The following is a 22473-nucleotide window of genomic DNA, read 5'->3' as shown; positions in this document are numbered from 1 at the left end:
ACCCCCCCCAGCATCACTTCCATTGGTTTCTTCTTGCTACCTTGCTCACTAAACTGCTACTAACACATCCTTGCCTGGCTTCTCCGCATCCACACCTGGGTATTCTTAAAGATTTTTTTAATGCTTTGTAGTTCTACAGTGCTGCAAAGCCACAAAAACAGGGTGTGTCATGCCCCCAGTGATGCCTCCTTGGCCCTCTGAGGCATTGCCACAGCAACCCAAGCCAGCTGTTCCTCATCCATCATCTGGGCAGCCAGTGTTGGCTAAAGATTCCTTCACACACACTGCAGAGAAAGCAGGAAGTGAAAAAAGGGAACTGGTTGTGTGCCCAGATTCAGCACAGCCAGAAGCAGATGACACTGCTTGGTTGGAGGAGGACTTGCTTGGTTGCTTGAGGCAGAAGGGCTGAGCAGTAGCTATGGAATGGAGAAGGAGTGCAAGGCTGTTGGCTTGATGCCAGCATAGACCAGACACAGCTGATGCAGCTTTGGAGGAGAGTGAGTGATGGCCCAGCTGCAATCACTCAGCTCATTAACCAAGCTGCTTTTACGCAGGGCTGCAAGTGTGTTGGCATGGGTGCAATCTATGCAGAAACCCTCCCATTTGGCTCTGTGAAATCCTGACTCCTATCGGCTTCCCTGAATTCTGGGAAATGGCTTTTGACTATGCACCTGGTAATTGGACTGGCTTTGTTGAATATTTGTTTATCTGGACTCTGACCTTGGCTTTCCCTCAACTACTCTTTGCCTCGTCTCTAACTCTGCTTGCTTCAATACCTAATGACCCAGACTGGACATTGACCTTGCTCTGGTGTGGACTCCAGCTAGGCTCTGCAGCCCAGGCACCTCCTGTCCAGCTGCCACTCGGTGTGCCCAGATAGGGCAGAGGTAGTCAACCTGTGGTCCTCCAGATGTCCATGGACTACAATTCCCATGAGCCCCTGGCAGCATTTGCTGGCAGGGGCTCATGGGAATTGTAGTCCATGAACATCTGGAGGACCACAGGTTGACTACCCCTGGCATAGTGTGTTTTGTTTTGTTTTTTAGAAATTGTTATTGCATTGCAATAAAACAGCACCTTCTAAACATGTTAAAAACAGCTTCTGGCAGCTCTATTTACTTGTGAGTAAGCATTAGTCAGAAGAAGTTGCCTGCAAAAGAAGCCAGCATGGTGTGGGTGTGGGAGAGGCTTAGTTACTGCTTGCTTAACCCCTTACAGCCCTGCAGCTTGCATGGGAGCTGCAGAGTTGTGCAGGGGAATGTATTTACTCATGAGTAAGCCTGAGGCATGTGCTCCTGCCTGCTTGGTTCTGCTAGGCCAGAAGGGGTTAAGCAAGCAATAACTTATTCCTTGCTCACACTAAAGCCCCCTCCCACACGCTTCTGCCAGGGCTTACTCCCCCCCCCCCCAGCTTCTGCTGGGCCAGAAGGGGTTAAGCATACTGAGCAAAAGCCATAATAACCAGTTGCAGGACTGTAACAAGCAGGGAGGTAGAAGTGAACAAAATGGGGGAGGGTGAACCCTTCCTCTCTCATGGCAAAATCCTGTTTTTGAAGATCCAGGGGAAAATGCAGGTTTGGACTCATGGCAGATATGGGGGGATTAGTTTGTCTTGGCTAGGGTCTAAAAGGCAAGCAAGGCTATGGCTGATTAGTGTCTGATATGATCTCCAACTGCCTGGAGCGCGAGCAGTCATAAGAACATCAGAAGAGTCTTGCCAGCTATCTAGCCCAACAGGGAGAGAGGCAGAGGAAGTGGACTGGTATAATTTCATTACATTGGAATTGCATTGCAAAGCAGTTTCAGCCTTTTATTTTTTTAAATATATATATATTTCAGCCTTGGAAGGGGTTGGGTGCTAATTGGGGGGGGGGGGACTCAAACATTGCACTGGAAGGTGATTGGGAGTTTCTGCCATGTGACATTGATTGACAAGCTAAAACAGGGGGGAGGGGAGCAAGAAGTCCTGATTTAAAACCAAGAGGCATCTCGGCTTGGCAGTGTCTGTGCAGATAAGGTCCATAGTTGGAGAATGCTTGGCTTCTATTTTGATTCAAGTTTAAATGGCAGTTTCCAGCATTCATATTTTAGTATGGTAACAGACATTTAGGAATGTTGGAAGTACTAGAGGAAAATAGGTTATTTCTTGTTGAACATGAAGCATGCACCGCCAGTACTTGCTAGTCATCTCTGGTAGCTATGTGGTACCCCCCACATATACCACTCCAGAATCAAAAGCACTGAAACACTGTAATCAGCTCTTGATACAGACCCTTCAGCTTCATAAGATGGGTGGATTCTCTTTCCTGGAAGAATTTCATAATATCCGGGATCAGTGTCTAGTTGCCAAATTTTAAAACTTATGTTTAAGAATACCTTTCTTGTTCAGAAGCTCTGGATTTACACTAGAATTTATGCAACTTCACCGGCTCAAGAAAGTCAGATCCTTAAATCATCCACCCCCCCCCTGCCCCACCCCCCAGATATATACAGATCGTGCATATAGAGGTGACAGGTATGGTGAAATGCCTTAATTTTTAGGCTTTCACTTTGTGCAGGCACGGAAGCTATAAGGAACTCTTTGCTAGTCATCAGGAGCAAAAAGAAGGAGAAGCAAATGAATATGAATCCCTTCTGTAGTCTAGAGCCATTCAGTGCCCTAGAACTGTAAATGATCCAGGCTAGAGAAAAGTGATGAGTAGCCAGGGGTCCAGCTATAGAGCTTCAGAAGGCCAAAAGCACAAGGTATATATAAAGGAAGAGATGGAGAGTCTACTGGGGCTAAGGAATATAATAAATCCCCAGAGCTTGTTAAAGAGGGTGAATCTCTATTTTATGCACAAGAAAAAAGACTTTAGCTTTGATCTCAAGTAACTGTGAATACATGGTGCTGAAATCACCAGGGGATACAGAACCATGCTAATGGATGATTTCTAGTTGCTTTCAACTCAAGCATTATATTGTCAATCTCTTATTACCATCTATAGGAATAGGTAAGAGTCAAGGATAGGGATGTGCATGAACTGAATTTTGGTCAGTTTGTGGTTTGTGAGATGAAGCTCATGGCAGTTCAACCAGAACTTTGCATGAACTTTCAAGCTATTCATGGAAGTTTGTGCCAATTCATGAATGGATACATTTCCAGACTCTCTTCACTCAAACAATATGTTTACCAAATTTCAAAGCCACGGGGAGAGTGGAATATTCCAGGCCTGGAAACATTGCTGTCAGTATCAGACTAGCCATGTCAGTTGTCCTCCTTCTTTGCTGTGGTTCCTTTCTTGCACAGAGTTTGTGAAATCCCACCTCCCTTACTTGGATTTGTGACTCTTTGCTTTGAGTTCAGTCTTTTAAAACTTTCAATGCCAATTATGCTGGGAACCAGTAGAGTGCACTGATTCTGTTGGACTTGCACTCTCCTTGCTTGGAGTATGATTCAGGGCTTGATATCATTCATGCTGGCATTGCCACTGGGTTGTGCTGGTCTTGCAAGATTGCCGCCTATACCGCCTTCAGTTGCTACTACAGAGATTCTCTGACTTTAATCTAGTCCTTTTGATTTTTCATGGCCACAGTGGCACTGGTTGTGCTGAGTACATTGCACTGGTATTGCTGGGCTTGCAAAAATGTCCCCTCTTCTGTTTCTATTTCATAGACTCTCTGAAATAAATAATTGTATTGTAAGGGGAAAAAAGATTTAAAGTTATGGTTACAGCAATGCAAATTCAGAGGTATTACTTCAGTTATTTCAATAACTGAAATAACTGACCAATAACTGACCAAGCCCTATGAAGATAGGTTGAGGGACTTGGAAATGTTCAGCCTGGAGAAAAGGAGGTTGAGAGGGGACATGATAGCCCTCTTTAAGTATTTGAAAGGTTGTCACTAGGAGGAGGGCAGGATGCTGTTCCCATTGGCTGCAGAGGAAAGGACGTGCAGTAATGGGTTTAAACTACAAGTACAACGATATAGGCTAGATATCAGGAAAAAAAATTTCACAGTCAGAGTAGTTCAACAGTGGAATAGGCTGCCTAAGGAGGTGGTGAGCTCCCCCTCACTGGCAGTCTTCAAGCAAAGGTTGGATACACACTTTTCTTGGATGTTTTAGGATGCTTTGGGCTGATCCTGCGTTGAGCAGGGGGTTGGACTAGATGGCCTGTATGGCACCTTCCAACTCTATGATTCTATGAATAGTCCATTCAAATTCTGAAAGGCGTCTTTCACATTAGAAAGCACTAGGAAGAAATATTTTGGTATAGCAGATTCTTTTAGACCTGTGAAGTGCCTACAATTAAAAGTAAAGCAAGTTTAATACGTGCATTCAGTCAAACTACAGATTGTGTGAACCCCCCGCAGGCAACAAACCTCAATTTTTGGTACTAAGATTGTATTTCTTGAGTACTCCCAGTAGAGGAGAAACATCTGGTACTCTAATAGTAAGGTCCTTGATGTTAATGTGCTTCCTCAGGCATTTCTAACAGGCAGGAAACAACCCAAAATGACATTCAGTTCTGAATCAATATATAGCATGTATGATAAAAATATTATACAAAGCAAAAAGACAATTCCTGTTCACATAGTGGAGTCCTCAGATCAAAAATTAGGATTAGAGAAGCAAAACCAAAAGTAGTTAACATCCCTAAGGGCTGATGGTATTCTTCATAATCATTTAGTAAATCAGTTCCATTAAAATTCATTCATCTTATATAAGATGATGTTCAGAATGTTCCTTCATTATGGCCTTATGTTGGATAATCAGGGTTAACTGCTTAATATTTTCTTTCTTGTTTTTTCCCCAGTACTACTTACAAAAATATCTGTATTAAAATTGCCCATACCTACAATTGTCCTTATGTGCCCTGTGTGAAATCTAATTGTCTGTATTTTAACTATTGACTTGCAACAATATTCCATCAGTGATATCATTCAGAGTTCCTAACACATTCACCCATACGTCTGAATCAGAAGGCAAGGGAAACAAGGGTACTTAAAATATGATTAAAACAACTGTGAATACTTGCAGGACTCCATATTTTATTAAGTAGACAAATTCTACCTAGGAATATGTATCATGCCTAGTTTTGACTTGAAAATACAAATTGGATTTACCAGCTTTCCGCAGGGCCTGCAAGACGGAGCTCTTCCGCCAGGTTTTTGGTTGAGGCCGGGGTCAGCGAGTGAGTGCCAACATTCCCCCCCCCCCCCGGACCTAGTAAGTTAGATCTCCTCCCCACCCTCCCTGCCGTTCTAATAGCAGGGGTGGGAATAATGAGAGCTTCCGCCATGTTGGGATTGTTTTAAAAGTTTTTAATGGGTATTTTAATGGGGATAGGATTGTTGTGACCCGCCACGAGCCTATGGAGAGTGGCGGGAAATAAATCTAATTAATAATAATAATAATAATAATAATAATAATAATAATAATTGTGTGTCACAAATTTTGTTAGCCTTTAAGGTACAGCTAGACTATTAATCTTTTCTAGAGGCTGGACAAAATCACTTTCAACCATTTCTAGATTAATTTTATGACAATAATCTTTTGTTATGAAATTATTTTCAACTATAATGTGTATAAGCACGTAAATACTGTTAAGGTTAGACAGGAATAGTTTATTCTGATACAAATTTAAATTTTCTGTAGTCTTTTCCTTATACTAATAATTGACCTTGGCTGGTCAATTGCTGTGTTGATTTCTCAAGATGCTGTATGACCATTGGCCTTCTTTGGATCATGCTGACAATCAGATTGTGAACACCCAAATATTTTGAACTACCTGTCTTTGCAATGCAAGCATGCGCCTCCAAAAACAGTAGCCTTCCTAATAACATTGTCAGGATCCATTTTCCATATATGTCATGCTTTTTCACTAAGAGGATGATATCTACAACTATTCTTTTGAGGAGCTATGCAAGCACATTTGTTCAGTGAATGGCTAAGCCAAAGGACATGGGCTTTCTTTTTGCTGATCTATAAATAGCAACTGACATTCTAGAAACAGTTATTCATATTTATGATTAGTAAATTCAGATATCCACCAATCTTAGCCTATATATTCGATTAGAATAATCTACCCTTCATTTTAGTATATTTTCAATGTGCTTTTCTTAACTAAATGCTGAATCTATATTTTTGCTCCCATACACAAGTGATCAGCCTTGCAAATATTGTCATAGGTGGGAAGGAAATCCAGTGGTTTAATGGTTCAACTCAAATCATAATATTTCAGAAGGGTTTTCTCCCCAGTGAAGGCTGAAAAATCATTCACCAGAAATGTTTGTTGACCTGGAAAATGTCAAGATTAAATATGGTTGTTATTGGTATGTGCTCTGATGTCTGTTTTGCTCTTTTACAATTCTTGGCTTTCTTTTGCTTCTTGCTAATTATTTTTAAAAGAATTGCAACAGCAGGTGGTTCCTTTTTAAGATTTGATTAGATTTGTTATGCTTTTAAGTTTTTACATGATTGAGAAGAAGGTGATAATGGGGTACTAATAGCCAATTAACTGCTATTGTCTAGTTTTCCTTCTTAGGAACCCAGAGGATTGCCATCTATGGAAGTACATTTCCTGATACATCAATTATCTTCTATGGGCCACAGATTGTTTCCTAATACAGACAACACTTTCATGAGCACATATTTTTATTTTTCTTGATGATGTTTACACTGAGAGCCAAGTATGTCACTTAAGAAATGCATTTATGCAGTTCACATTTATTGTGTATTAACAGTAATGACAAGTCCAATATCTTTAATTTGCATAGTCTTACACTGAAAGAAAAAGAGAAGAAAAAACCTTTTGAAACACAAAGTAAGCCCCTTTTTTGTTAAGATGTCTTTGCATAATTCAAATAGAACTGCTCACAAACTAGGCCTCCATGACAAAACTAGTCAGGCCATCAGGCCATCTTGATCAATTTTTTACCTTTGATACTTGCCTGAGAACCAGGAAGTACACAACAGTGTCAAAAGTAATTGCTGTTAACTGATAACAGAGGTCAGACTTACTGGTCTGTAGTTTCCCGGGTCATCCTTCCTCCCTTCTTTGAAGATCGAAATAACGTTTGCTCTCTTCCAGTCCTCCAGGACATCTCCAGAGAGGTCCCAAAGATGATGGACAAGGGATGTGCACGTTCTCTGGAAAGTTCTTTGAACACTCTCAGGTGCATTTCATCCGGCCCAGGGGATTTGAACTCATCCAGTGCAGCTAAATGCCTCTCGACAACCTCTCTATCCATGTTAACCTGCCACCAAGACACTATCCTTTGGCTACTGCCATCTCTAGATGCGCATAAACTCTTTGACCTGTGGGAAAAAACAGATGTAAAATAGGCACTAAGCCTTTTTGCTTTCTCTGCATCTTCCGTTAGAGTTTGTCCATCCGTACCCAACAGTGGGCCTATTGCCTCCTTTACTAAACGTTTGCTCCTCACATAGCTGAAAAATCTTTTCTTGTTACAATGGGCTTCTCTGGCCAATCTTAGCTCACTCTCAGCTTTGGCCTTTCTGATGATTGATCTACAGTGCCTAGTAACCTGTAGGTACTCTTCTTTAGAGCTCTGTCCTTCCCTCCATTTCCTGAACATTTTCCTTTTCTTTCTTAGTTCCTCTTGAAGTTCTCTGTTCATCCAAATAGGCTTCTTAGAGCTCCTGCAGTGTTTTCGTCTTTCTGGGATAGTCATTGATTGAGCATGCAATAGCTCTTGTTTGAGTAGCGCCCACCCTTCACATTGCTCCTTTCCCTTCCAGCATTCTCGTCCATGGTATGACACTCATCATATCTCTGAGTTTATTAAAGTTTGCCCTATGAAAATCCAACATCCGCGTCTGGCTACAAGCTTCCTTGGCTCCCCATCTCAAAAGGAATTCTATGAGGACATGGTCACTTCCCCCTAGGGTCCCCACCTCCTTCACCTCATCCACCAACTCTTGCCTGTTGGTCAGTATTAAGTCCAGTATGGCTGAACCTCTTGTGGGTTCAACTACCATTTGATAAATGAAATTGTCAGCCAGGCAGGTCAGAAAGTTGCATGACTGAGGACGCTTCGTAGAGTTTGTTTCCCAGCACACATCTGGGAAATTGAAGTCACCCATGATGACAAGGTCCTGCCGCTTGGATATTTTCTCAAGCTGCTCACAAAGTGCAGCATCCACATCCTCTCGTTGGTCAGGCGGTCGGTAGCAGACACCAACCACCACACTGTTTGTTTTCCCCTCACTTATTTTCACCCAGATGCTTTCCACTGTAGATATGCTCTCCTTCACTAGAATTTCCTGACAGGTAAGAACTTTATGGTTGATCCTCCCTAATTGCTACTGCTTGTCCTCAACTTTGAAGGACAGAGACCAAGCACTGTATTTGTAAACTGCAAGGCCTTTCTAAATGTGGAGACACCATTTTCAAATGGCCATATTGATGTATAGTGTTTCTAAATATTAGTTTATATAACATATTTCTGTTTGTATAGTAAAACTTGTAATGTTGATGATAATTGATCATATATTTACCCCGAACTATTTAAAGTTTGATCATAATTGATCATCTATTTACCCCGAGCTATTTAAAGTTACTTATTAGAGGTTTAATTTGAACTAATCCTGGAACTAATATAGAGTTCAGTGGTACCCTTAAGACCAACAAAGTTTTATTCAAGGTATGAGCTTTTGTGTGCAGGCACACCTTCTCAGGAACTGACTTTCGGGCTTGTGAATATATCCAATTGTCTTGTACGATGCTAGCAGTCATATCTCTTTCTACTAAACAAAAATCGTAATATGCATTAAAGCCATGGGCAGATTTTGGTTAGTAATCCAATTTTCTTTTTTCCTACAACAATTTCCTATAGCAATTACTGATTGGTCTGAATGAAATATAGTTTGCTCAGTGTGGGGATGGCTCTTTAGTTCTATGCTGAATGATTCACCCTAATGGGTCCCCACTGTATTTGTGTGTTTATGTTTTTGCTTATGTTTATATACATTCGTGGATTTCTTTGCTGTAAATCTGCATCACAAGCTAATATAATGAAATAAGTGGTTTAAGAGAACTTGGCAAAGAGGAACTGAGCCATAATACTGGTATCACAAAAATAAGTAATCACAAAAATAAGTAATATTCATTCATGAACACAGTGTAAAAATATTGTACGTTTTGCATTCATATTGTGGAATACTATAGTTTTAAATTTTATAAAAGGTTCCTTTGACCACCAGTCCACAATCCCTGTGATGTCATGGGATTAGCTGGTCACCATTTATTGGTTTTGCCATGGGGGGAGCTTTTTTTTGCCTGGTTTATGATAGCATTGGAGGAGGGGGGTACACAAGACAGATCTAGTCTGGCACAGATAGGATGGCCTGATTGACAACCCTCAGCATATTGTATGCAGGTAAGGATAAACAAGGCAAGGGGAAATCACTGGCTTAGTCTGGAGCCAATACAGACTATCTGGTGCAGTCTATCCATTTAGATATTATAATAATTAATATGCACGATGTAGACCAGTTATTCGAGTAAACATGTTGTGGTATTTTGTGTTCATTTGAGGCGTGGGCCAATTGAATTTAGAACTTTAAAGGGCGCGTACAAGACAGGCTGAAAAAGCTGATTGGCAGCAAGCAACTTACTTTATCAGACTTTCAGCAAATCGTGTTTAAAGGGACAGCAGTTTCTTTCAAAGTGGGTCAGCAGGCCACACATCGCATTTGTGAACAAGACTCCCCATACAATTTGTGTTTTGGCTAATTTTTCAGCCATGAACCACGAACTGAACCAAAATACATTTTCCTAGTTTGTCCCCATGCCTAATATATATGCATACTAGTAAATAAGCCCGCTGCAGTCTGAATGCAGCGGGCGCTAGTGGGGCCAGGGAGTCTGGCTGGTTGTGCAGGGACAGGGACGGGAGGTGAGGGTGGGCAAGGGATGGCATGTGACTCTGCAGCAGCTCGTCCTGTCCCCCCCCGTCCCGTGGCGTGGCCTACCTTGGCGGTGGAGGAGGATGCGATGACGCAGCCAAGGGGGTGGGTGTTTTTCGGCGGGCGTAGATCCCGAGGCCATGAAGCTCCATGTTGGCGAGGCTCCGAGGATAGGTGGGGCGTGTGTGAGCGGGGCTGGCCCTGCAGCTGCTGGTGGCGCTGTCTGCTGGCACGGCGGGTGTCGGTGTGGGCCACTCCCGGCCGTGTAGGTTGGGGCAAGGTGATTTGGAGGCGGGCGCTGCTGAAGGCAGCAGCAGGACCACGGCGGCTGGCCCTTCCTGGGCGGCAGCGACCGGCCACCTGGAAGATGAAGCAGGTAATGGTGGCGGCTGGGCGCATTTGGGCAAAGTGGAAGGGGGCGGATTGGGAGGCGCCTCCCAATTTGTCATTCCGTCGGTAAGGGACCAATTGCCGCTGGACTGACAATCAGAGGGCCCTCAGGGCCCTTACCGAATTATTTAATCCTCTCCGCTAGGAGCGGTTAAAGATAAGGGCACAAACAGAAAGCTCACAGTATCAGCCACATACATGATTTCCTTTATAAAATAGTGCTGCATTTGTTGATTTTTTTAAAAAATATTCTCAACACTATGGTCTTTTAGAGAATATTGTACTAGGAAAGTCATAAAATGGATAGCAAGATGCAGATGAACTAGTTGCATTAAATATTCTGTATTTCTATCGGTATGTTCATAGGAGCTTGTTTGATTCATCTGCTTTTTGCCTAGAAGCCTTTTTCTGATTAATATTGGTATCTGATGTGATTCCCTATTGACTGAATTAGTTCTGTCTGTCTATCCATCCAATCAATAACTTCTTAAGACTGATTTATGTTTCCTTAAGATAGATTTGTTTCCTATTGGAATTATTTCACAAGCTTCAGTAACAAGCAAGTTTATTTGCATGTGAGCCCTGTTGGAAGCAGTGAAATTTACTATCATGTAAACATGCTTAAAACGGTAATAGACCCGCATTATATTAATTTTTCCTTTTGTGAGTGCTCTTGTTAAATCTTTCACACAGCTGTTAGGAGGTCATCCATCGCAGCTGGTAGTTAGGTCTCTTTAAAATGAAACATAACAAAAGTGTAGCCTCTATCATGTCTAGAATTTTGTTGCCTTGGTAATGCTATGTCTTTTATACATCTATTCTTCAACTGAAACAAACTGTAAGGAGGCAAAACTTTGCATTGATAGAACAATGAAACTTCATTCATAAATTCATAAACCATGGCCCCTCAAATTGCAATTCACAGATAGCAACATCACCAATTAATTGTAAATTCCCTCTCTTTTTATTTCATGGAAACACAACACAACATCTTTGGAACAGCATGAAAAGGGTACTCTGCATGGATGTATTACTGATAACAAGAGGGGGAAGGATACATCTTCAAATTGACTCTAGCAAGATCTTCATGGTGAAATCATAAATATTCACCACAGTGTAGATGTCATTATTATTATGTTTACACCAACAAGAGAACGAGAGTGAGGGGGGGGAGGAAAGACAGCATAAAGTGCTTTGATCTTAAGTAGTAGGTAGTGAAAACATCATGCTGGGATTGATAATCTTCTGCCCATGATTTGGCAGATAATGGGCATGTGAGAAGCCTAGGTAGAACTTAGTCAAAATAGACTACAGAAAGCAACTAACAACATCTTCCATTCAACAGAGCAGAACTGAGAGCAAAGATTCATTACAGGTGGATGACAAGACATCTCCTTTCTGTTAATGGAATTAGAAATGAAAGGAACAACATTTGTTTTCTCTACTATCCAATAATGAGGAAAAATGATCTGAATCTGCCATGACAGCTAACACCAGTGGCACCACTAATAGTTAACAACAAGCAATAGTAAGCAAGCACTGAGAACATGGTGGTTAAAACATTGGAGAAGTGGGTTTCAAACTGTCGTTAGGTGACTATCTTTTCAAACTCGAGAAGACAAGAACAGTAAGACTTTGAAGATTTTCTCATTACCATTCTAAATTGGATGTTATTTGTTGTCGGCCCAATTTCAAGTAAAGCAGCAGAGGGACAAAGGTTTCACGCAGGAAATTTCCTTCATGTAATTCACCATTTCTGAAGTGCCGCTCCCCCCCCCCCTAACATTTTTCACCATGCAATTTTCCTTTGAGTTTCTTTTAATGTTCAAAATTGAGTGCTATAACGTTAAACCAATACAGCACTTCAGTGCTATAGCAGAACCACTGAGACTCCAAATGGAGTCAAAGCATCTCATCTCAGATACTGAAGTGCTATACTGGAGATAGCCTTGAACTTGGAGCATTAAAAAAATGTCTGCAGAAGATTGCATGGCAAAAAAAGGTGGGGGAAAGTAGTACTGTAGGAGGCCCTTTGGACACTTTACACAGCACACCACAGTGATTCAGGAGCAGAACAAAAAGGTAGAAAATGGAAGAAAGTTTCCCTCAAAAGTAATTCAACAATGCTTTGCTAACTTGATGCAAGTGTGTTTGTATGAACAACTAAATAAACAACTAAATAAACTCTGCTGCTCACTAAAACGGGTCTGTCTGAACTGCTATAAAAATCCTTTAGCAACCAGTTACTAAAAGGGAAATACAAAGGTAGTTTGAAACTGGTCTTTGTTAGCCATTTTTACCATCAGAAACCTGCTAACATCATAAGGTCTACAAAGCACTTACAGCTCTTGAGAACACATTGCTACTCAAAACAAAAAAGTCATGGGATAATTTCGGGGGCGTTCTCTCACTTTTAAGAAGACTAAGTGAATTTGTGTATATTATCATGAATCATGATATTTTTGTCCAAGCAGAATTATCAATTTCATAGCTATGAGCATAATTATTTGGACAAAAGTGCAGATTGGGCCTGAGGTTTGGAATTATGCAGCAGAATTTACATACCATATATACTCGCATATAAACCGACCTGTATATAAGCTGAGGCACCTAATTACACCACAAAATGCTGGAAAAACTTATTGATTCACATATAAGCCAGGGGTGGTGTTTGGACAGTGGCTTTTTCTCCTTTCCTCCACTCCCCCCTGTTTTGGGCAGGATGTTTTCCCTTTTCTTCCCACTCTCCTCCTCCCTCCTCTTTCCCTCTGATCTCTCTTGCCTTTCTTCCTTCCTCTAGGGGTCTTTCCTCCTTCTGCTCTCCCGCTAAGACAGAGGCTTCAGAGCTTCCTGCAACACATGCAAGCCTCGTGCTAAGCCTCGTTAAGGCAGGTAGGGAGGGGAGGCAGAGATTGCTCTTTCCCTCCCAGGCTGTTCCATGTTGTTTCTGCCTTTGCTTCTTCAGGCAAGTATACTTATCTCCCACCCCCACCCTCCAGTCTCATCTGGAAGCTGTTTTTTTAAATAACCGCATATAAACAGAGGGGGACTTTTTCAGCTTTAAAAAAGGGCTGAAAAACTCAGCTTATATGCGACTATATATGGTAGTTTTCTGGTTCTTGGCTTTCTAGGCAGAGTTTGGGTTCAGTAGAACCTTAAAGACTAACAAAAAAAAAATTATGGCAGGATATCAGCTTTCATGAGCCACTGCTCACTTCTTGAGATATCTATGAATTGTGAGATGTGACTCATGAAAACTTACATGCTGCCACAAATTTTGTTAGTGCTTAAGGAACTACTGAAGACTTGCTCTTTTATACTGCTACAAATCTTGATCTAGGCAAAGGTTATATTATACAAGGCCATGGTTGGGGGGTTGGCTTCATCTGTACCATAAATAAAGCCAGACAGGGATGGTGGGAGGAATTGGGGCACATTGCATACCTGATTGGCCATCTGTCCAAAGAATAGCCAATCAGGTAGGCTGTCCCACTCCTTGCCACATCCCCCTCCACTGCCAGGCCACTCGACTGAGTGCTCTCCCTCCCCCCCCCAAACCCACTGCAACCTTCTGAGGTCTCGACGGGCCTGCCCAGGGGGAGGGAGAGAGAGGAGGCAAGTCCTTGCCAGCACTCTCCCCTGCCCTGAAAAGGCCCCCTGTAGCCTTTCCAGGCCTCAATGTGCCTGCCGAGGGTCGTGGGGAAGGGAAGAGGCAAGTCCCTGCCAATGCTCTCCTCTACCCTGAGAAGTCCTCTACAGGCCAAAGCATGCCTGCCCAGGATGTGCGGGGGGGGGGGGAGCTGAATCCCCACCAGCATTCCCCCTCTATATACAAATAATTGGCTGAGTGTCTGGGAGCCATGACAGAATGGCTTCAGCAAAGATTCCTGAAGCTTAACCCATTGCAGATGGATGTCCTATGACTGAGAAGAAAGGGTCCAGAAGAAGAAGCGCATTTATGATGCCTTAACAGAATCTAACAGCTGCACATACTGTCAAGAACTAGGGAGTGACCCTCGACACCTCCCTTATTATCGAGCTGCAGGTCACCAAGTGTTTTTGCAGTTGTGTCAAGTGAAGCTACTAGCACCCTTCCTAGCCTGAGAACACCTAGCTACAGTGATCCAGGTGATGGTCATCTCTAGGCTAGTCTACTGTAACTGACTCTATGCAGGTCTACTGTTGGCCTTGACCAGGAAAATGCAACTGGTGTAGAATGTGGCTGCTCAGGTTCCTTCGAGGACCCCATGGAGAAACTGTACTCATCCTGCTTTCTAACAGCTACATTGGCTGCCAGTTGAATTCCAGATCAGGTTCAATGTATTTGTCCTAACTTTCAAGGACTTACGTGGTCCAGGTCTTGTGCATCTGAATATGTTCCCTGAAAAGCACTACAATTAGCTAATTCCAACTTGTTGATGGTTCCGTGTTCCAAATAAATGTTTTTGGCCTTAAGCAGAAGGCTCTGGCCCGGGTGGAATGAACTGCCAACAGAGATCCAGGTCCTATTGGAGCAATCAAAGTTCTAAAGGGCCTTCAAAAGAGCACTCTTCCCCCAGGCATACAGTTGAAGGCAATGCAACATTAATTTAGGTCTCTTGCTTTGTCTACCCACAATGACCACTGGAATCTCAATATCTGGACTGAAAACTCAGTCTTGCAATCACATTTAGAGGAATGGTCAGAGCATTTATATTATTTTACTGTTTAAAACCCACGTGCGTATGGATCTTTTACATGTTGTCCAATGCCCCAAGACTATTGTAAGAGAGGAGTGGCCTACAAATCCTTATTGATGGTTCCTCCTCTATATATTTGTGAAACAGCCTGGAGGGTGGGACATGTTTGGTTGCCCAAGTTAGAATAGGGCCAATCAGGGTGCATCCTGATTGGCCCTGCCTGTACAGCTCCTGCCTTCCCTCCCTCCCTGGACGCTAGCCACTTCCTCTCAGCCGCACCACAGACAGAGAAGAGACATAGAGAGATCTACAACTCTCAGTGTCCCCTGGGTCCTAGCGCCCATTGCATTCCTGCTTGCAATGGGCTTTCTTGCTAGTCCAATTAATAAAAATAAACATGTTGTGGTTGTTAGGTGCGAAGTCATGTCCGACCCATTGCAACTCCATTGACAATGATCCTCCCGGCCTTCCTGTCCTCTACCATTCCCCGGACTCCATTTAAGTTTGCACCGACTGCTTCAGTGACTCCATCCAGCCATCTAATTCTCTGACGTCCTCTTCTTCTTTTGCCCTCAGTTGCTCCCAGCATTTGGCTCTTCTCCAGGGAGTCTTTCCTTCTCATAAGGTGGCCAAATATTTGAGTTTTATCTTCAGAATCTGGCCTTCAAAGGAGCAGTCAGGGCTGATCTCCTCTAGGATTGACTGGTTTGTTCGCCTTGCAGTCCAAGAGACTCGCAAGAGTCTTCTCCAGCACCAGAATTCAAAAGCCTCAATTCTTTGACTCTCTGCCTTCCTTATGATCCAACTTTCACAGCCATATACTGCAACTGGGAAAACCATAGCCTTGACACGATGCACTTTATTTGGCAGGGTGATATCTCTGCTATTTAGAATGCTGTCTAAATTTGCCATAGCTTTCCTCCCCAGGAGCAAGTGTCTTTTAATTTCTTTGCTGCAGTCCCCATCTGCAGTGATCTTGGAGCCCAAGAAAATAAAATCTGTCACTACCTCCATTTCTTCCCCATCTATTTGCCAGGAATTGAGAGGGCTGGATGCCATGAGTTTTGTTTTCTTGATGTTGAGTTTCAAGCTAACTTTTGCACTCTCCTCCTTCACCCGCATCAACAGGCTCTTTAGTTCCTCTTCGCTTTCGGCCATTAGAGTGGTATCATCTGCATATCTGAGGTTGTTGATATTTCTTCCTGCAATCTTGATCCCAATTTGTGACTCATCTAACCTCACCTTTCTCATGATGTGCTCCGCATACATAGATTCCATGTCCGGTTCTCACTGTTGCTTCTTGATCTGCATATAAGTTTCTCAAGAGACAGATAAGATGCTCTGGTATTCACATTTCTTTAAGAACTTGCCACAATTTGTTGTGCTCCACACAATCCAAGGCTTTTTAAAACATATGTTTAAAAAGCCAGTGTGTTGGTTCACTTTCCAACAAAACCTGCGCAAAAAAACCTAGTACCTGTGCAAAGATAGGGTTTAAATCATGCATTTAGCTATTTATATACTGACTCTAACCTAAGAATTACTTACTATCTGTAGAAAGAAAAATCACGTGTACACAGCATGAAAATATGCAATAATGAATCCATGTACATCCTGCATATATTTGTTTTTAAAAATGAGCCAATGTGCATAATTTTACAAATTTAACTTGGGAACAGTACCCAGATAAAGTTGCAGTTTTAATCACACATTCAGCTGTACATGTGTTGAATGTAACATGAGTATTGACCAACATATGTATAAAGAAAAATCAGATGTACAATATAAACAGGCCCATCATTGGGCAGGTCAACATGACCATTTATGATCACATCACCCGATAAATGTTTTAAAAAATATATTAAAAATTTACTTCCACCCATTAAAGAAACCCTTCCAGAACTATCAAGAAACCCCAGGATTTCATGAAACCCTGGTTGAGAATGCCTGCTGTAGATATACAGTCCATTTAGGAAGGACAGATAAGTACAAAAGAGAAAAACAGGACAGGAAAAGTCCTTGAATGATTCATAGAAATTTCAAGATAGATGTTGCTATTATTGGAATCTACTCTTTCCACTTCTTTCCTTATTCTCAAACTGCCTTTGACTTTTAGAGCCCACTGAGACAATTGTGGCTCATATCATTGTGTGAGGTACTTAAAAAAAAGAAGCCAAAGATAATGGTCAAAAAGAAGTAAGATGAATTGCAATGCTTGTATTGTTAGTAGTCTGATAAAAGGGTAAATTGAACAATGGGGCTCACAAGGACCTTTTAAGTTGCCACTTGAGCAACACTGCCTATCGAATTATAGCAACCATTCAACTGTACTTTGATAGAAAATAAAAATTTGCGCTTTGACCCCTCAAATGTGAGGCTACTTGCTCTTACAGAAAGATGTCCTTTTAATCTCACATAAAATGTATAAGGGGCCAAAGATGCCAATAGGGTTAACTGTTTAAAGGGAACATTTCAAAAGATAAAAATCCCAAAACAAATAGTTATATTGAAGATTACAGGAATTTGTCTCCAAATTTCTGAATAGTATACCATCTCTTGCTCTAATTGTCTGCATTTGGTGTTTGTCAGACTTCTCCTATTGTGCTTATTATTGTGTTCTTATTATCTGTCTCTACCCAAAGCAATGTAATAAAGGCAGTAAGTACATTCAATTGATGATTAGCCTGTATGTGCTTTACATCTGTTTGTGAGCAAGAATGTACACCTATTGAGAGCTAGTTTGGTGTAGTGGTTAGGAGCACAGACTTCTAATCTGGTGAGCCAGGCTCACCTCAGAACTGATAAAGCTGTTTTGACCGAGCAGTAATATCAGGGCTCTCTCAGCCTCACCCACCTCACAAGTGTCTGTTGTGGGGAGAGGAAAGGGAGGGGAATTGTAAGGCACTTTGAGATTTCTTCTGGCAGAAAAAAAGCAGCATATAAGAATGAACTCCTTCATTTTACAAATGAAAGCAGATGCCAATGCTTGAATCAATGTGTGGTTCCAGTCACCTGTTCAGCTGCGCATGCATTGATTGCAACATCAGAATTATTCAACACACATACAATGAATTGTAAAATGTATACTGTACATAGACTGTACATGCATTTACAGGCCTACTATTGCATCAGAATGACTATTATAGCAGAAGAATGAATTGACAAGGGTCTCACCATATTTTTCACTGAGAAGCATTCCTTTCATTTTTTGAAAAGAACAGGTGCTCAGTCAGGATGGGTCTGAATAGGACAATGCCTGAGGGAGGACTCCCCACTATCCTTCTCCTCGAATTGCAGAGATCAGTGGTCCAAACAGTTATATAACCCTGCTGCAGACCCCAGTTGTGCTTTTGTGTAAAAGGGTTTGGCCCACAAAAGTTGTGCTTTTGTGTGAAGACGTTTGGCCACTAAGCAAGCATTATGGAAGAAGTGATCTACCTATTTGTGAAATATTAGACACAGGTTGATAGTGGAGAGCATGTTGGGTAGTACCTAGGATTTCCAAAAGATCGCAGCTAGAATCTATATTTGGAGTATCCAGACAATCTGTGGCTGTTGTCAAACATGTAATCCTGTTAATGTTGCCAAATGGCCAGCAGAAGAAATGGCCTGTCCCTTTAACTTAGGTTTAATAGGTAGAAATGTGTTACCAGAGATGAGTACTTAAGAATGTTGCTGCCATCTCTTGAGTTTGAAGTGACTGTATTTATTTATTTTTTTGTTATTGAATTTATATCCTACCCCTCCCAACAAGTCGGTTCGGGGCGACTTATAGAATAAAATGGGCCCAATGGCCCTATCATAATAAAACAGTAAAATCTGTACCAGTCTGTATCTCTTGCAAAATGCACTGGGTTTTCAATTGGACTTGAGGCTCTGGCATCCCAGTGACCACACTGTGCTTTACACAATTGGCACACCCACAGTACATTATGTCCCCTTACAACACTATACCTGAGATTGTTCCCCTTCTCTATTATTTTTCTTTTTTTCATAGATGGAATACTTTCAATGCCCAGGCAAATTCAGTGGTTTGGCTTCCTAGGTGTAAACTGCACGGGGCTTTTATTCCAACCCCAGATCGATTCAGTCCCTGCCCTCTACACAGAATGCGATTTCTGTTTGGTTTTGGGATGATTTTAATTTTCTTTCTGCAGCAAGAAGGATTGATCCGGAGTCACCCTATCTTTATTGTGCTTTATCTTGGAGTGCTTTTAATCCTGAATATATTCAGAAAATTGCATTGTTTTGAATCTGGGCTCTCCTCCGTGGTAGAGGACCGGTGATTGGCTACAGGTGGTCATGTGACAAGCCTGCCTCAAAGGAGAAGCACCTAATTTCTCACAACTTCTGTCGGCCCTTCAAGAAAACAGAGAAAGAGTCTCCATTTGCCTCCCCCCCCTCTTCTGAGCCTCCCAAACCACGTGCAGAAGACTTTCCTGTTTCAATGGGGAGGGGGGGGGGAAGAGGAAGACTCGAGTTCAAAGCAATCTGAATTCAACAGGATTGACAATGGAATAAAAAAAGTAAGTGCAGACTCTGCCCTAATTTTGAGGCTGCTCAAAACCCATATTTACTAAGTAGGAATACTCAGCAAGGCCTCAATTGGAAAGGTTTGGTTTCCTGTTCAGTATGCATTTTCTCTAAATGGAGTCATCGGCCATTAGAACTTGATAAATTGTAGTCTAACACTCCGAGCAACATCCACTGAGGCTGTAAAGGTTTTAGGGCTCAGGTGGGATTCTTAATTGGTGCAACAACTCAAATAGTACCATTGCAACAGCCAGGGATGGTAGCACCTGATACCATGATGCTGCCAGCACGGAGCCTGAGGCAGTCACACTGTAAGATACATTTCCCTTTTGATGATTTCCCCCCCTTCCTTGGCACAGGGGGAGAAAACATTTGGGGCATTTTCTGTGTTAAGTGTGGGTTAGAGAAATATGTTTCTTTAGATTGAAAGTTTATGTTGCAGAAGTCAAACCTGGTTGAAGCACAGAGTTTTATTATCTGTGAGGAAGGAAAAATGCCTGCAGGAGAATGCTCAAGCATTTAAAAGGTTTATCACATCATAAAACCAAATAGTCTTGCTCCCCACCCCCCTAGACCCTGAAACAAGTGGTATTACAAATTCCTTACCTTTAAGAAAGCTTTGTTGCTCCTTAGGCTCAGTTACTTGAGATTAACTAAGTAGCTGAAATAGTATATTTCTTGACATTTGCCTGAAGCTCAGAGAGAAATAACCCAGGCTGACCTTTCCATGGCAAACTATGTCTTTGCAGCTTCAAGTTATATTATCAAGATACTTTCATTTAGATTCCTGATAGAAAAACGTGCACGTTGCAGCTACATGAAGCACAAAGGAATATTATATACTATAATAGCTGTTGATAACAAGAATGCATTGATGCTTACAGAAAGCTCAGGCAGGGTGTATTGGGAAGTCTAGTTTCTTAAATCCTATATTTGATTCATCAGCAGTGTAAAAGCCCTCCTCCCCTTATTGTCAAATACAATGGGTCTTCATTTGGAAGAGAATCAAGTGATTTTCTATTCATTGGATTGGGTCCATGCTCCTGCAAATAGAAGCGAGCTCATGGAAATAGATTTTCTTTGCTTCACTTTTTGTCAGTAGCCCAAAACACTTTTAAAATCATCATCTGGAATGCTTGGCTTTTGGACTTCCATTCCCCCCTTGTGACAGGGTACAGTTTGTTTAATTCTCTATCTTTCTGCAACCGCCATGTTGCCTTATAACTGTACTAATGGTTCACCAGCTCTCATCAATAGATTTTCAGAGCATAGGAAGGCAATTGGGGAGAGAGTAAGATCCGCTCATTCATGAAAGTTTGGTGGCTGCCCCACATTTCCATTAATCATACCAGATTCTCTACAAACACAAATGGGTCTACTTCACAAGTACACAATAGGAAACTGTATTGGACTTTATATATATTTTACAATACTGTCCTTCTCACAGGTTAACATGCTGTAGGAATTATTGGATGGCCTAATGCAGACTGCATCACTTGTGATCCATGAAGACAAACAAAGCTCACCTGCTACATACTGTGGACTGAAGAAGAAGTCTTTCTGGGCTTGCTGCTCACTGGGACTGCAAAACCAAAACCAAATGGAAAACCGAGAAGGCAACTACTGCTGACTGGTGGGTCAGAAGCAGTAGAAGTCTGACTTTAGATGAGAAGATACTTGTGTTCACATTTCATGTAGCTCTGAGATTTTGGATGCTCCTTTGATTCAGTGACAAGAATCTAAGCTAGAAGCCAGACAGCATATGAAGTACTTGATCAAAACAAGCCTATATTCTGATTGTAGCTCATTGCCACTCCAACTCCCAAAGCAGTAGCTGCCCCTGTAAAGTCACATATACTTTTTCAAAAAGCAGTAGCTTTATTTCCACATTAACTTCAGCCATGTTTTATTTCTGTAATCCTTGCAGTGCCTCAGCAATAGATATTTCATTACAGAGCTTTCTGTTTGCTTTGCATGAAACAAATGGCTACTCTCTGTTCCCCTGTAAGAAACAAGGGTTGTGTAAGATGCTGAATTCAAGTGGTAGTTCAGGGATGGTTGTAGATACTTTCCAAGATGCATCTGTTATTCTGTATCTAATTGTTTGGATACTCTTATGGGCTGGACAGTTTTAGCCACTTCCTAGGATGCATCATGAAACATCAGAAATGTGACATCTGAAACGTCTTGTGGTGAGCTGAAAACTGGATATGGAAGAGAAAACTAAGAAGGAACAGAAAAATATCCCTGAGATGCATACATTGATTTATATATTTACTACTTACAGCTGAGGGAATTTGGAAATAAGAGTACTAAACGCCCATATTATATTCTGATCAATATCTAGTAATTAATTGTATTATGTATTATTTCAATGTTGATTATGGAAATAAATATTACAAAATCCACCAGATTAATATTAATGTTCTTTTATTGTTCCACAAATGTGCAACATTTTGGCTGATATTGCAAAAAAAAAATACTAGCCTCACTTCAAATCAATTAATGATGTATTTATTGAGAGTTAATATAGAGTTTGAGGGGAAGGGCAGAGCAGTGCAAAGAATTCTGGTCTGATTGGCTGGGGCAGCACTGTTGGCATGGGCCAACTGTGTTGAAGGGTGAGGAAGATGACCAATAGACTGGGAAAGATCATGGAGGTCATGGGGGCACAGGATTCAACACCTGGACATCTCACAATATTTGAAGGCTCTGTTTTAGACAGACAGCATTCCCTTGTCCCCTTGAGGCATGAACAGCTGGCTCCACGGGGTGTGGCATGGCTTGTGGACTTGGGAAGCATTGGCAGAAGCCAGGTTAAGGATGCCTGGCTCTTGCGGTGTTATCAGCATAGGGCTGGATCCACATTAGGAAAACCAGCCTGTGTACCTGATTTTCTATGTGTGGGGATCTTGGGGTGAGTGTTCCGTACTCCAAAGGTTGAGAGTGTTTGTG

The 22473-nt window shown here is 41.8% G+C and overlaps 1 long non-coding RNA gene across 1 annotated transcript; it reads left to right on the top strand.

Moving 5' to 3' along the window:
* The first annotated feature begins 507 nt into the window (after window positions 1-507).
* On the top strand, window positions 508-21926 carry LOC143840714 (uncharacterized). Its single transcript, XR_013232340.1, has 2 exons — window positions 508-674; window positions 20966-21926. It is a non-coding gene; the product is annotated as an uncharacterized LOC143840714 (long non-coding RNA).
* The last annotated feature ends 547 nt before the right edge of the window (window positions 21927-22473 follow it).

This window comes from Paroedura picta, chromosome 6 (genome assembly GCF_049243985.1).
Source record: "Paroedura picta isolate Pp20150507F chromosome 6, Ppicta_v3.0, whole genome shotgun sequence".
Lineage (NCBI taxonomy): Eukaryota > Metazoa > Chordata > Lepidosauria > Squamata > Gekkonidae > Paroedura > Paroedura picta.
This window is presented reverse-complemented; position numbering and strand designations above follow the sequence as displayed.